The 16,064-nt window shown below is 39.0% G+C and overlaps 1 protein-coding gene and 1 long non-coding RNA gene across 2 annotated transcripts in view; one reads left to right on the forward strand and one right to left on the reverse strand.

Moving 5' to 3' along the window:
- Positions 1–367: 367 nt before the first annotated feature.
- LOC308065156 overlaps positions 368–16,064 on the reverse strand; it is a 64,296-nt gene continuing 48,599 nt past the window's right edge. The window contains exon 2 of the long non-coding RNA XR_013928686.1: positions 368–12,244. This is a non-coding gene — a long non-coding RNA (uncharacterized lncRNA). The remainder of the gene's footprint in view (positions 12,245–16,064) is intronic.
- SLC16A7 (solute carrier family 16 member 7) overlaps positions 12,239–16,064 on the forward strand; it is an 81,250-nt gene continuing 77,424 nt past the window's right edge. Inside the window, exon 1 of the mRNA XM_080390781.1 lies at positions 12,239–16,055. The gene's annotated coding sequence lies outside the window, so the exon portion shown is untranslated. The remainder of the gene's footprint in view (positions 16,056–16,064) is intronic.

Below are 16,064 nucleotides of genomic sequence, written 5' to 3' on the forward strand. Positions count from 1 at the left end.
ATATTAACTAAAAAATAAAGAAAATGAGAAGTCGTTATAACTATGTGTCCAAGGATACCATCCCAGGCACAGGTTCAAGGTCAAGAATATTGCACAGATGTGGCCATTCTGTGTCAGTTGGCCTTAGAGCTGAAGAGCGTTCCCTGGCTGTTTACAAATACAGGTGTCACCACTTGTTGCTGCGGTGGGGACTCCAGTCAGTGCTATTGGTGATGCAGAAAGTTACTGAACCTTGCAAGTTTTAGCTATTTATAGGTCATGCATTCTCAGCATGGAAATCTGGAGGAGTCTAGAAGTCTGAAAAGGCTAAAGGAAGGTTAACAGGTATGTTTGACTGATCATTTTTTAATTAATTAAAAAAAAAAAAAATCTAAAGAGGCTTCCTAAGCATTTTGGATTCAGGTGCTAAGTCCTTTCCTTAGGCTAAATGCACAAACAAACAGGGCTCACCTTTTTTAAAACACGCCTGATACTACCTACCATTGAATGTAGCCCACTTTAGAAATATATTGCAAAGAATTATTTATTTCCCTTCAACTCCAACAAACCTGAATCCACAGCTTTCACATCTCAAGCAAATGCCCTCACAACAAGTCTATAGCTTAGCTTGGGGCTGACAGTGATACCCAAAGCATCCAGTTAGAAAATTTAGGGTTGGATCTCTCCATACCAGGTGAATAATTTCTGTTGTTGTTACTATTATTATTTTGTTTTAATCCCAAACTGAATTTCATGTGCATAAATTATCTAGGGAGCAGTGATTAAAACACAGGCATATTGCTTTCCACCTGATTGTTCCAACCTTTAAACAACATGCCAAGTACATGCACAACAGTAATCACATCTCTTCCCAGCCATGGTTTCTGAAGGAAGCAGTTGTGGCTGGGCATAGATTGAATCTGTGTTGCCAGTTAATGAGACTGTCTGATGTGCAGAAGTCACAGAAGAGCAGGTGCTTTCTGAGATTTAGATATTTGATCTGTTTCAGGTATGGAAAGCAGTGAACCCAAAATTCAGTCTAAGAGCATCATGGAAAATAATTTTGAAAAGTCTTAGCAACAGACCTTGCTCCATCAAATTAATATAAAGGCTACTATCTGAATTAGAATAGCTGCAGCGAATCTAAAACTCAGTGCTGAAGGAGATCAGAATTATGTTCTTGGTTTGCAAAGGAAGATGAAGGGAAAAAAAAAGTGCTGTGAGGGAATCTTCCTGGCCTCTGAAGGCAGCAAAGCATCACCAGCTTTGAAGGGAATAGCTACTTGGTTTTGGCATAATTTTTACTGTGTGCTTCCAAACAAGTTTTGTGCTTGAGTCACCTCAAGAATATAATTAAATCAAAGGTTGACTACTGTTGTGAATAGCCTCAATCAAGAACCAGTATAAACTTGATAAATTAATGAAGGTGATTGTATCAGTACACTTAATAATGGTCAGGTTGATCTAACTACATAGCGCAGTGAAGGAAAATATTTCACTCTCAAATTCACATCCTGAGTTCTTTGAATGAATAAGTTTTATCCTTTCATGAGTCAATAAGTAGCTAATGGGTCAATTAATTAAGGAAGCAGCTTGCAGCTTGAAAAAAAGAAAAAGAAGACGTCTTCAAAAAGGTAGGTCAGAGCTTAATGTAAAAAGAACTTTGTCAAAATAAGATAAAGATAAATATGTCAATAAGGAGCGAATGAACCGAAACCTTGGACATGGTTGATATTGTATCCCATTTGAGTATAAAGAGATCATGACACTTATCAGAGAGGAGAAGTTCCAAAATGCATCTGTCTGAAGCAAGGGAGTGTGGAAAGAAAACATTGAGGAACTCTGGGAAGAAAAGTTTATGTTAATATAGATGCCTAAGCCTCAAAATTATTGTAACAACATAGACAGCAATAGCAGAAGACTTAACCTGATTGCCAAAGATATGCTTTAAAATACTGTTTCTGAGATGTATAAAAACCAAACATCTGATGGTGCTATATATGCACACTTCCTCTCAACAAAAGTTTAGGTTCACAGTAAGAAATTTTCCTGACTTTCCTAGAAACCTTAAAACTGCACAACCAAGAGTTCCTTTACTTAAAAAAAAATAAAAAAATTACATTATTGTTGTTTCAAAAAAAAATTTTTATAACATTATAGGTTAAAATGACCTCTTGTTTCCCTTACCCATTTTGATTTAATCAAGACTCTTACTTTATCTACAAAGTTTTAAACCATCAGGTTATGCAAAACCACCTATTCTTAATTTTCTGAGTGCATGCCTGTAAGTGTAGGTGGCACATGGAGAGGAAGAGTTTTGTATTAAGTAGGTGCTAATGTAGCAGGAAATAGCATCTGTTGTAATTCTGAAACACACTGAGAGACATGACAAAGAAATCAAAGTCTGTCAAAAATAAAGTCAGGGAAGTCACTAGACCCCATGAGCAGAGGACTAGAGGGAGTGACTGCCATACTGCTAAATTGCCCTTGTTCTACAGTCATGTTCCAAATTTGCAATACATCAGCATCTTAACATTTTTTCCTGAATCTGCATTTATGCATTTCAATTTTTTAAGTCAAACAATTTAATTCTGTAACTCCAACGTTTGGTGCACTTGAGAAACTAGAAATAGTTCTTCTCCCCTTTCCTGTAACTGCAGTAGTTTAGTGACATGATGCAAAATGAAACCTATGCCATACCAAACACCCTTATTGTGCTAAGGGTTCCCAATGGTATCCCTTAATTTTGTTCCATCACAACCCATTGAAGGACTGCAGCTATGGCTTTTGTCAGATGAGCAGAGATGAGTAGAGATAATGATGATGTTGATGATGATTTGACAAAGTATAAATTCCTCAAAAAATGCATTTTCAGTCACTTGAAAATGATGTGAGTGCAAGCCAAATGTGCTCATTACCAGAATTTTGAAAATTTCATTACACACAAATGTAGAACTATCATTACGCCTGCTTAATCTAGTGCGCCTGACATTCATGCAAAATTTGGCAGTCCCTGCTTAAATTCCCAGCTTTTTCCTAGATCCTAGGTTAGCATCCTAATTTCAGAGTACAAAGCAGAAATGGGAGATCAGATTTACCTTTTACTGCAGGGGTCCTCCAACTACGGCCCACGGGCCGGATACAGCCCCCCCAGGGTCCTCAATCTGGCCCCCGGTAAATACTCCTCCCGCACCGAGGGTTGGGGGGGAACCAAGCAGCCGCAGATGACTGCCTGCCACTGCATCCGCGCACCGGACCCCTGTTTTACTGTGTTGTTTTATATTAGTGTTTTAAATCCTGTGGCTCTTGAAAGGTTTTCTGAACCCAATACTATCAAGCTCTTGCTCTATCTGACTCAATGGTGATGATTTACACAAAACGGAGTACCTCCAACACAGGGATATCCTACCCACAAATTTCCTAGGCATTGCATGCTTCACATAACACCTGTTATGGTGCTTGTCTGAACTCAGATCTGTTCTCTTTCTGATTGAGGGTAGGAATCTGAAACAGTTTATTTCATAGGTTAAATTAATACCTTCTTCCAAGGCTGTAGATATTCTAAGAGTAATGCACAAAAGAGAGAAGATAAGACTTCTGTTATTTCTAGAATTTTTCTTTTCCTTACAAAACCATTCACAGCTTAGCAGTTAGGATTAGAGGAGTTTATTTCCTTAAGATTTAATTCCCCTAAGGTGAACTGAAAACTAAACCTAAACTGCACAATGCAGGTGGACAGTCTAACACTCCAATAGAAAAAAATGTGTGGTTTTCTCCAGCAGCTTTGTCTGAGTCTGGTCCATCTTCACCTTTGCTTCTTCTTACCTGCGTTCCAAAAAAATGGTTTGCATAAGGCCACAGAATACTTTGATATCAGACTGATTGATTTTTTTTTTCATTGGTCTGGGATCTAAAGTAAAAAAAAAAAAAACGCACAAGCAAAACAAAAACCAAAACGCTGGCTTCTCAGAATAAAAACAATTTCTATTGCTTAATTTAGAAGCTAAACTAAAAAATCAATTCTTTGCACAGCCTTAAAACATAATCAGTTTCTCATTGACATAAATGTGCTGAAGTACACAAGTAAATTGAAAAGTATATTCCTTTTTTATTGCTGAGATCTGTCACAAGTAATTTTAGAATCGATTATTGATCTTTCATTATCAAGATTTAGAAAAGCACTCGTTTGCTAATCTGGGCACTTCTGACTTCATTCACAATAAAAACATTACCATAACACCACCGAAGTGAAACACACAGACAGACAGCAATAAATTACCCCTAATACTATCCCACTATAGAGAGAACTTTTCCCCATCAGAATTTTTGGTAGTTTTTTTTTTTTTTGAGGGGGGATGCCTGCTTGTGGTTTATTAATTTTTTTTCTTATTTTTTTAAGCCAGTTTCTCTTCACCTCTTTCATTTAGGGTATTGACAGGAATGTACAACAAAGAAGTAAAGAAGCACAGTTCTTTAAGATGCAAAATTAATTGTATAGTCATATATGCATAACAAAACATGAATGTTGGTTTATAAACAACGAATCAGTCTCATTGTTCTTGCTCAAAACAATTATCTATAATTTTTCTATCTTTCCTTTAAAAATTCTCACTGAGAAATAAATGGAAATTGAATTCATTACATGTAAATCCAATTTGGCCTCCTTTGAAAATCATGCTTTATTTTGTTTGATAATTCTAAATAATCAGTATCACTACAAGAAGACTGGTAGTTTGGGGGTTTTTTTAATGAATATTACTTCTTTTACTTATTTTTATAACTATGGTTAGCTAAATATTTGATGAAGGCTGTAAGAAGCAGAGAATATAGTTTTCATATGTGGGAGAAAAAAACCTCATGAAATACCAATATTTCCTATCAAAGCAGAACATAGTTGAGCATGAAATATTTCCACCTGTGCCAAGTCTGAATACACTTGGCAAAGAGATGTTGCATGCAGGAGAAAACTGTCTTCTCCACGAGTATCACAGATTGGCTGCCAGCTATGTGCAGGTCTTTGGTAGCAGCGTTGCTGGCCTGGGTTCATTAGCTGTAGCTTTGGACTTGTAAATGCATAAAACGCTCCTGCTCCTGCAGATCTTTATGGGGGTTCAAGCCATCTGTAAGTAGACTCTTTGTACCTTACACAAAATACAACTGCAGCAAAATTGTGTCTTTTTTTGGCTTCCGTTGTTACTGCATCTACACTACAGAGTCTATTCAAAGCATGCTTTTCAAGTAATAGCCCATATGGAGTACATAAAAGTAGTAACCTGCAGTTAAAGCATAGTGAACTGACCAACAAAGTTTTAAATCTTTATGTTTAGGGGCATATGTTGATGGGAAAGCTGAATCGGGATGAAATTTCTCTTACTATGTCTAAAGTAAAATCGGGAAAGCCAACACAATCCATGTCTTCACCATCTTTGTCATTGTTCAGTGTTGGGGACTACAGGAGAAAGTCCATTGCTCTGAAAATTCATAAGTTCTCATGTATAACTTAATGGCTCTTTGTTTTTATTTTCTTCAGCTTAACTAACAATGTGGTTATCTAGTGCAGAACTATCAGCCACAATTGGAAGGCTGTGATAAGTCATTGTACTATATATAGGACACAGAGTGAATATAATGAACTATTGAGCAGTCAAAAATCAGCTAAAGGCACTATGATAAATCTGTTTTGAGTCCACTGATCGTTTTTTCCCTGAAAAAGGGTGGCAATATGCAAACAAGGGAAAAGTTAGGATGGAAGTAATTTTGACTTAACTTTAGATTTTTTAAACTGCAAGTGTTTATACCTGTACTAATACCCTGGGTTGTCTTTGTAGTCAATAGAGACAAATGGGCAGTTCTAGAACACAATTCCACTGACTTATTTTAGACTTTTTTTGATTAAATTGTGTCCTTCAGATGCCTAGTTCTAACCACTGAGAATAAGGGTAGCCTAGATGCTTAGCTCTAATGTAGCTGCTACATTCCAAAAGTCCCATTTGGTCATATGAATCTCACACAAAATAACTGAAATTCAAAATGCTCCACCCCCCCCCCCACCCCCCCCCCGCCAACTGAACTCTTCAATGTGCAGTGTCTGGGACCTTGCTGGCCTTTCCTATGACCTTCCTGCACACACAGAACACTACAAGCCCTTTGAAAGGGACTGCTGTATTTCACTGTATCTGTCATCACAACAGATACCTGTTTGAAAGATAAAGGATAGGCACAGTGGCTTGCGATCATAGATGACAGGTCATTGTACCCATTCTTCTGCCCTCAGCCAAGATCAGACACAGTTTTTATCAAATGTAAAAAAATGTTTTTACATTAAAGTTGTTAAATGGTTTTATGAATTATTACTGAGCAAAAAATAACCATACCAGGAAACCTGACTCTGTGATGTTCAGCTACCTCAGATCTGTGAATAGGTAGGCTCTTGAGAATAAAAATCCTGACAGAGCTGTATTCAAAGGCTTTGGCCATTCTAACTGCAGTAACTGTAAAATGTTCCTACATTCCATTTTATGGCCATGCTGCTTTTATAAAAAAACCTATATCCATTGTTCCAGCAATTTGTATGGGACAGAAATATCTGTAGATCTATCTGGTTAATGTGCAAGCTAATGGGAGCTACAGGGTAATAGTCTGCCCTTAATTCACTGACTTCTTTCAAAGATCCAGCTCTCTGTGCAACCTATTCATCTACTAATGAGTCAAACCATTTCTGAAGTATACAGGCACCACTTCCAGACTTGCATTTGTTTGCATCTCCCTGGTTTTCATCAGTGTCAAAGTGCTGTCCACAGCATCAAGCTAGTCTATTTTAAGAAGTACTTTCAGAAAGGGTATCCTTATCAGGAAAGATTTTTGGGTTTAATAGGGGGAAAAAAATACACACAACGTACAGCACACATGATTTAAAATTTAATGAAAAAAATTCTATTGACATAAAAAAGTATGTAAGGGCTTTTCATGTTGGATACCAGAGGTCTATAGCATATTTTCATAATGGAAAATTGAAAAGATTTGGAGGACTGGTTTTGATATCATCTGTATCCATGGCCAATCCCACCTACCTGAGTATGTCTTACACAGAATAATGGGGAGAGTTAGTTGCAGACGGCTGTGCATCCTCTGCAGAGATCTTTTTGTACTGTATTTCTTCCCCTCCTTTCTGTTTAATTGTCTGGTTTTCAATTGCTAGGCCTTTGGGTCAGGGTCTGCAACTATTTTGTGAAGCAATAATATGCTTTATAAATAGGATAGGAAAAGTAACCTTTTTAGCCAGTGGAGATGCGCACAGCTCATAGATTATATCTGAAAAATGTACCTTCAGAGAGAAACAGGCCTTTTGTAAATAGGTTCAAAGAACAATTGAAGTACACCAGACAGAGTATACCATCATGACAAGGGAGCTAGTTGGGATACTAAAAGCAATATACCTGAGCTCACAAATCCTAGTTCCCAGCCAAAGAATGATAACTAGGATTATTTTTGCATAAACTGAAACATGCCTGTGAAGGCATGGCCTTTCTTTAATAACTCTGTATATTATGTATTTGAGGGCACAGATTGTTATGTACCTATTGTATAAATTTTTTAGAATTAAATATGTCTCAAAAGATACTATTTTTTAAATACTTTGGTTATGAGAATTTCTGTTTGAAAAGTTGCACAAGCAGCTTCAAGGACTTTGTTTCCAACTAGCTGTTGCAATTCTTGTCACAGTATATAAGGTTCTTATATAGCTTGTTTGTTCTGTATTAGAGCAGCTTATATCTGAGATTTAAGTCCTCCTCTTTTTGGCTTCATCTTCATCTGTTCAGGAATGCTGGCTGGCTGCCACTGCCCTGCAGCTGTCTAGGCTCTGTCTCTGTAGCTGTCCTGGGTCAGTAGCCACCCTGTGTAACCTTAGTCCAACCATACCTTGAATTGTGTCCTTTGCTATTGCTTTCTGTTTTTACTTGATGGTTGGATTCAAACCTTCTCTCTGGTATATCAGCTGCTGAACTTCAGATTAACCCAATGCTCTAAACCAATACCGGTTGTTGGTGCTATGAGAAGTAAAAATCTTTAGGCTAAGGCAGAAATTACTTCCCTTTCATGATATATACAATCACTGCAAAGGAAACAAAAAACTATGTTTACAGGAAAATATTTTATTCACATGGAACAGGTGAGAAAGACACTCAGACACCAAATTCAGAATAACCTTCTGCATCAACAAATACAGGCTACCAACTCAAATAATCCTGTTAATATCTTAAAAGTATTGAACAAGCCTTAGAGATTCAAGAACTGACATCATCACATTGATACACATTTTCAGCATAAAGGAACATAAAAATTACCCAAGATTGCTTTTACTTGGCCAAATAAGCATTACCAGTTTAGAGGTGTATGATGTGCAGTCACAGCCAATGACAAGAGAAGATTTGACAATTTCACAGAATTCTAATTTATCTTTGGAAGAAACTCAAGAAAGTTCTTCACACTATTTTTGTCAGAAATTTAATGATTACAGTAGAATATTTTTCCAGTTTCTGGGAGTTGCGTCATATAGAGAACTGTAAGAGACAGAAAATTACAGTACATTTTACAAGATGCCATAATTTTGCTCTGAGTTCAGATGGAGCCTAGAGAACAACTCATCTCATTCTGAAACATACGCAAAACAGCTCGTCAGCTGCCGAGGCACTGAGTAGGCTCCCCAGCTTGCATCAACTGTTGTCTAGAACAGGAGTTTATAAGTATAGCTTACACTTGAGCTTTTCCATATAGATGTCTAAGGCATCTTAATCTCCACTGAAGTCTCACCCTAGACTACAATAAACTGCTGTAGAATTGAAGCCATTTGATAAGAAGTGGATATTTCAATAAAGGATATCATACCTGTGTATCCAAAGACATTACTGGCAATAAGACAATGACTGACAATAAAATGGAAACATGGGAAATAAATTTTTATTACTGAATTTGTGGAATAAGTAAATCAGAACAGTGTGATCCCAGGGCACTAGCAGAAGCTCCAGCAGTCCTAATTGTTACAGAATAAGAGAGTCACCAAAAAAGCATGTGCAAACACATAGCTGCCATGCCACATATCTGCTGGGGAAAACAGGGTTTGAGTTAACAGTCTGAAGCCTTCCCCATAAATAGAGTTGACTTCTGCTTCCTCATACTTTCCTGAGGAACCACACACGTGTCACGTGGTTTCATCTTCAAAAGTCTCCCAGTCTCAATTTGTGTGTTGGAAGAAGGGCATGTTGGGTATATAGCCCCCAAAACTTAAACATATGGCTACATATGAAATCTTTTATAATACCTTTAGCTTGACAATCTACATCTTTGACCTAATCAGTAAAGCAAGTAAATACATGACATTTTGAGGATTTTTACAGCTCTGAAGCATGCAAAGCACTAGTAATCCAAACATACTTCTATTTCTTAGGTTTTACCCACTTTGGGAAAACATGACTATCCCAGAGGAGAGTTGCAAAGTAAATCATGATTTTAATAAGAAGACATAAAGCAAGAAGTAAAAGCTTTTCATGTATGACTCTGATCATATAGTCCAGTGCTTTCAACACAATGCATAACAAATGAAGGTACTGAAGATGAATTGTACATTCAATACACTCACAGCATTCAAAATGTTCATGACATTCTGTAAACCAACTCAGGAGTTGGGTTTTCATGTCACCTGAGTGCAGAATGTGATCCCATCAGAGTGTGCTCATTGACGCTTAATGTTTCTGCAAACCAATCTACTCTTAAAGGCCTTATTTAAATTATTATACCTGCAGGATGATTCGGATGTAGTTCCTTAGGCATCCCATCTCACATATAATCAGTGGGTTAAGTGTGTCCATGAGTGAATTCGGAAGCTTTAAGGAGGAAGCCTTCTCCTTTCCACTGACGGCACAGCAAATATCTTTGGGAACACTCAGCTATGAAGTTTGAACAGTTATTTAGCTTATGTTTCTATGTAGAACAAACACCTTCATCCCCTGAGATTCAGAGCACTAAATTAATTTTTGAGCACAACCAGATAATGAAGGATGCCTCCTTCCATGCACAGTTAGGGAACTTGACCAGAAACACATGCAAAGACCTCTCTCTATTTAGACCTCCTATAGCAGTACCTGAATCACAGAGTTATGTAGCCTCAGGCTGAGTTGAACTATTTATTCACCACTTTTCCTGTTGAATCTGGATCACAGCATAGCAAAAGACTGAAATATTCAAAGGCTTCATCAGAGGGAGAAAAAAGTATAAAAGATCTGTTTCTATCCTGATTACAAGGATGCTTCCCTGCGATTGATGGTTTCTTACTTCTGGCTCCATATATTATCTTAAGTATTATTTGCACTGTTTAGGACAACATGTTCTCAGCATCTTGTTAGTTGATAATTACTAATATACAGGACATATATTAAGGCATATGTATTAAGGCATACTCTAGAATTTTATCTAATAAGCAATTTTTTGGCCATTTCTCCTTCATCTTCTTTTGAGAACAAATAAAAATACCTAAGTCAGAAAAGGAAATTCTCCTGCTGCCTAAGAAGTTTGTAATCTAATTAAGTTAGGCATAATTTATAACACAACGGTAGTAATTTACTTGTTCTAACAAGTTGTGTAACATTTAAACTGAGAAATTGGCCCAGAGTCTATCATTTGAATTATACTGGCACAATGGAAAGATGAATCAGGCCTCAAAACAGCAAATGGCCATTTTAAACTTTTCATGTACGTAAGCTGTCATGTATGTAAACTTTGATCTTTTCTAATTTTAGCAGTCATAGAATGAGATATGAAAGGAAAAACACCCTCAGCAATCACTTAGAATCAGAATCTACAGAGACGCACGAGTAATTCATGCCCAGTGGCATAGTAAAACAAATATTAAACCAATACATAACAAATAAAACACGTACAACAGTTACTTTTTAAGAACTACAGAGACTGTTCAAAGGACTCACATTATTTATGCAACCAGTAACATGGACACATCGAAATTTTGTTAATGAGTTTTGTGAATTTTGTATTTTTCTTTCCTGGTTAGGACTTTATTTGACAGTGATAACTAATATTCTGAAAGTATTTGACACATGTCTTGCTTTATGCTCTTTCAGTGTAACTCTTTTGGTACAGACAGATATTTTTTAAAGCATTAAAGCATCTTTCAAAGCAAACTGAGCAGCAGAAGTATTTATTCCTTTTTTTTTCTTGTTTGTTTGTGTTTTTTTTTGTGTTCCGCTCCACAGGAATTCTCATTACACTGACATCAGCTACTTCCTGTGGTCCACCTGAATGGTTTAACAAAATAAAGACAGATGTCAGTGGAGTAATTTGAGCACTCCTCTGGTGGAAAGATGGCACTGATAGACTTTTCTGTGCCCATTCTCACAGAAATACTTCCTGATGCTATCTCCTTACCACCAATATAGTCCTACAAGATCAGAACCCAGCTGAAGTTATCACATGGTATGAGTTTCCTTGCATGTTCATGCAAGGTTTCACACTTTCCATAGCCAGGAATTCGAGAATTATAAGAGTGACTTGAACAGAAAGGTGTTTTGTAGGACTGTTTTAGTATATAGATACTAAAACCATTGCATTCTTTTCCTCATAGACATGGGTCTTTCCCTCTCTGTGCTCATGGCAGGGAAAGCAGAATGGTTCAATTATTTTAAGTAGAAATTACACAAAAAAGAAAACACGAGGACTATGCTCAGTATGGCAGGAATACTACATGATGGTTGTGGTGGCATTATAGACATGGCAGCATGGAGGATACGAAGTGGGTGTAACTAGTTTTCCATTCTGGTAACTGTGATTTCATGAAGGGTCATGGTGCTCCTGTCTTTCAGCAGCATGATCCTTCTTCATTCTACTGCAATAGTGATTTCTATAACTGAATATGTCAAACTGCATTTCCAACAACACCTTGAATACTACTTCAGAGCCGATAGGCATGAACTGCTACTGTATTTTCAGCAGTATTAGACACAGCACTGCTCTGGAAGTTGAGTTCATCAGTGACCTACCTGAGTTGTTACCTCCCCTCTAGAAGAGAGGTTTATTATCTCTCCCAGGTTTCCAGATTGCTTTTCTATTATCTATTTATCTTCTACACTTCTACTGACTACCTGCTTCAGCTGATAACTGCCAGCTGCCTCAGATTCTCTGTGATGCCTGATAGAGATCTTTTGCAGTCAAGTCTATTGCTGTAGTTACAATGTGCCGTGTTCTGTGTCCCCGGGAGCTGTAAAAGAAAAGAATTTTATTGGGGCTGGAATAGACATGGTTGATGCTTATAGAGAAAACTGATATCAATAGAAAGACATGCTTTGGCTATGTTTTATCATTAGAATTCTACAGTCTAATATTTATATGAATTTTATCACAAAAATTGAAGTAGACCTATCTCTTTCACTAACAGAACTAGGATTAAAGTTTTATGCTACCAACAGAGCTATTGGTGTGTATGAATGAGGGTGGAGACACAGGCTGAGAACGATTAGTTGTTGATATAAAGCCTACATTAGTTATTTATAAAAATTATATATCAATATAATTTTGATGATAATACTCTGTATTTGCTGGAGATGAGGAGCATGCACACCACACCAGCCTGCATATGGACATGAGAGAAGTTTTATTAGCATATTTATGGAATAGAAATCAACACAGGAAAAAAAACCAAACCCACACCATAATCAGAATGTAGTCTTATGTAGGCCAGAATGACACACAATCACAAACACACACCCTTTAGGTCCAGACTCTACAACTAGAAGACATAGACAGCAAAGCAGCAGAGAAATCGAAGCTTAGAAGAGGACCTGTAAAATTCTGGGTTCAAATGAAACTGCATGACAAGTGACTTTAAGCAGAATGCAGACACCAAGCTGTATCTGAACTTGTGCAGACTGTAGGCCAGAATCACACACCGTTATAACTGCAGCTAGCCTATGTTCAGGCTCCGCCTCGGGCTAGAAAACGCGAAACGTGATGAAGCACACAGTCACAGTAAGTCAATTAAGATGCATACACCTTTTCTAAAGAGGGTGTTCTGAAAAAGAGGTATGGAAAGAAGCTGCATGATGCCCATATGTATAGACAGAAAAAATATATATGTCTTCATAACGGTTAACATATGTTAATATAATATGCTATTTCTATATAAATATGTTAATGTATGCAGTAGTAATATAAATACAGATTTATTATATATAAACACAATACATCCATTTGTACTGCACGTAGCAGTTATACATGGGTGTGCATCATGTACTATGTAGTACAGAAAATACTGTGATATACCTTATCACACATATCACCATGTAAAAGTTGTCTATAATACATATTGTACACAGTTATAAATTAAAAAATATATATTTATATAAAATTATATTTATAGAGCTATATATAAATATAAATCTATATTTATTCTAGTTAAGGCACATCAGTGGAGGAAATAGAACCATGCAGTGAAAAACAGTTACCATTTCTATCTTCATGTATTTATTTTTCAGCTCCCTTTGAAAGTCACTTTCCTAACATTCTATAAACTAGTATGTAAACTGTAATATTACAGTGTAAAAGACAATGTACCCCATGCTCTGCATTTTACAGTAACTGATGTCCTGTACAGGCTATGATTTTCCTCTGGGCATACAAATGTACTTGAATATGGAAGAGAGTTTAACACCGGCTGTAATGCCAAGTATACAACTTTGATTTCAGCTCTAGCAGCTTCTCTATGAAAGATCTTACGTCAGATTTCATCTTAATTTACACATTTTTTATCCTGTAATTGTAGGCCTACCTGGAAGTGACAGTGTGTTTGACCATGGGTGTCTGTACCCAAGCTGCCTTTGCTTGCATGCCCAATAGTCACTGCTCGTTTGCTCTTCCCTCCGCTCGGCTTAGTTGGTCCCCCTTGAGTGCTTGTTGGTCTTCCAAAGCCTGTAGTACAACCTGCTGCTGGGCCATACACTGTGACCATGAGGATGCAGGACACAGGCTCCTTTCACATACTTGCACAAGAGATGACTGACACCACCATCTAAATTAATGCAGCTGTGACTTTCACGAGCTGCCCTGGCAGTCACCATGGACGTTTGCTCCTAAAAATGTCCCTGCACTCAGGTACGTAACTATTACTTGGCTTATGTGATGTCACGAAAACAACTCCAAACTCTTCAGTCTGTTTCAGGAATAAAGATGTTTCCTGTCTCTACCAGTCTACTACTTGCTGCTCCTTGTGACTGCAGTGCCAGAATCTGCCCAGAGACTGTAGTGACCTGGCTGCTTTACTAACATATGACACAGTATTCTCTCTTGAATCTGACGAACTTGCAGTGGAAGCAGATGATACATAAATTATAACAGTAATATCCTAAAGCAAGAAGGAATGATAAAATGTTACATTACTGACATTTCTGGGTGTGTCTCCTGGTTTAATGATTACAGTTTGAAACAGAATAATGCCTAACACTTCTCATATAAAAGCAAACAGATTCACAAACAACGGAGCCAAAGAAACCTGATTTCTACGAACTTGTGCTTCAAGATGGCAGTCCTCTATGGATGGATTTTTTGATGTGTAATAGGTATTGCCACTCATACTGCAGCTTTTTGAGGGATGTCATGCTCCTTTCCAGATTATTTTTTTTAAAAGTTTGTTCATTATGGCTGATGCTAGCTAAGGGATTAAAATGTTATTAATGGAAAATAAACAGAAAACCCTGTCAAGTCCTTCCTTCCTTCACTAGCAGCTCAGAAAACTGGAGTATCGTCAACTACAACCCAAGTTCTCCCTCCTCCTGTTCACACACAAGGAGGTTCAGCTCCTAAACACGTCTGTAAAGAACCTCAATGCTCTGGCTAAGTGAAACACATGCAATAAAGTGTTTTTGTTTTTTTTTAAATAAGATCACATGATAACCACATTTACTTTTGTACATGTTTTGCGACATAATGCCAACAACTGTAATTAATCCGGCCTCCTCACACTACTTTAAATGTTGCACATAATGTGCAACCTTTACCCATGAGAATAGGCATGTTGGCAAAGGCTTTAATCATGCGATTATAGGATTACGTTATATCTCTTTCCTTACAGGATTTTAGCCTTAAGGACAGAATTTCTGGAGAATTAAGTGGCCACTTTCATAAAGATGTTCATGACAGACGCAAAACAGTTCCTGTAACTTTTATTTTTTTTAATGGAGAGAAAAAAGGGGCAAAGGAATTGGTGACCAAGTTTTTAATCAACAACTGATTGCCAACTGCCCAAATTTCTGTTCCTGCTTCAGAAGACGAAGGCGCCGCGTCTAGCATAAACAGGTCTCTGTTAACTCCCCCCGCCCCCCCCCAACAGCAGCAACGTTTTGATGTGACTTTCCATAACTTTTTCCGCGGAACAGCGAGTGCAAACAGCGCTGTGATGCGCAATACTTGGCATCCCCAGAGCCGAAGAGGAGGAGAACGGGGTGGGGCCGGGGCCGGGGGCTGGCCGCGTCCTGCGCCGCCGGCAGCGAGGCGGAGGGCGCGGCACGCACCGGCGGGGGGCTCCGCGCCCCTCACTGCCCGGGGAGCGCGCACAGCCCCGGCCGCGCCTACGGGCGAGGGGGCTCGGCGGCGGCCCCGGGCAGGCGGCCGGGTGGGGAGGGCTCACGGCTCGCCCCGGCGGGCGCGGGGGTCCGGTGCTGCCCGCCGCGGTGCGTCCCCCCTGCCGCGCTGGCTCCGTCTCCCCGGGCCGGGCGCCGCGCCCCCGCCGGCCCCGCGGAGCCGGGTTGGGCAGCCCGGGAGGCGGCTCCTCCGCAGCTCCCGCCCCCCCGCGCCGGTGCTGAAGCGCCTCGGCCGCTCCCCGGCAGCACCCCCGGGACAGCGGTGCCCCGTCGGCCCCGCAGCAGCACCCGGGCCTCCCTCCCTGCCGCTGCTCCGCTGCCCCGCTGCCGAGGACACCTCATGGGAAATAAATAAATTAATTACCCCACTCACCCCCGCGGCAGGGAGAGGAGCCGGCGGCGGCCGCGGGATTAGATCCAGCCCGAGCTAGAGACCAGGTAACGTAA

This window comes from Falco punctatus (assembly GCF_963210335.1).
Source record: "Falco punctatus genome assembly, chromosome: 6".
NCBI lineage: Eukaryota > Metazoa > Chordata > Aves > Falconiformes > Falconidae > Falco > Falco punctatus.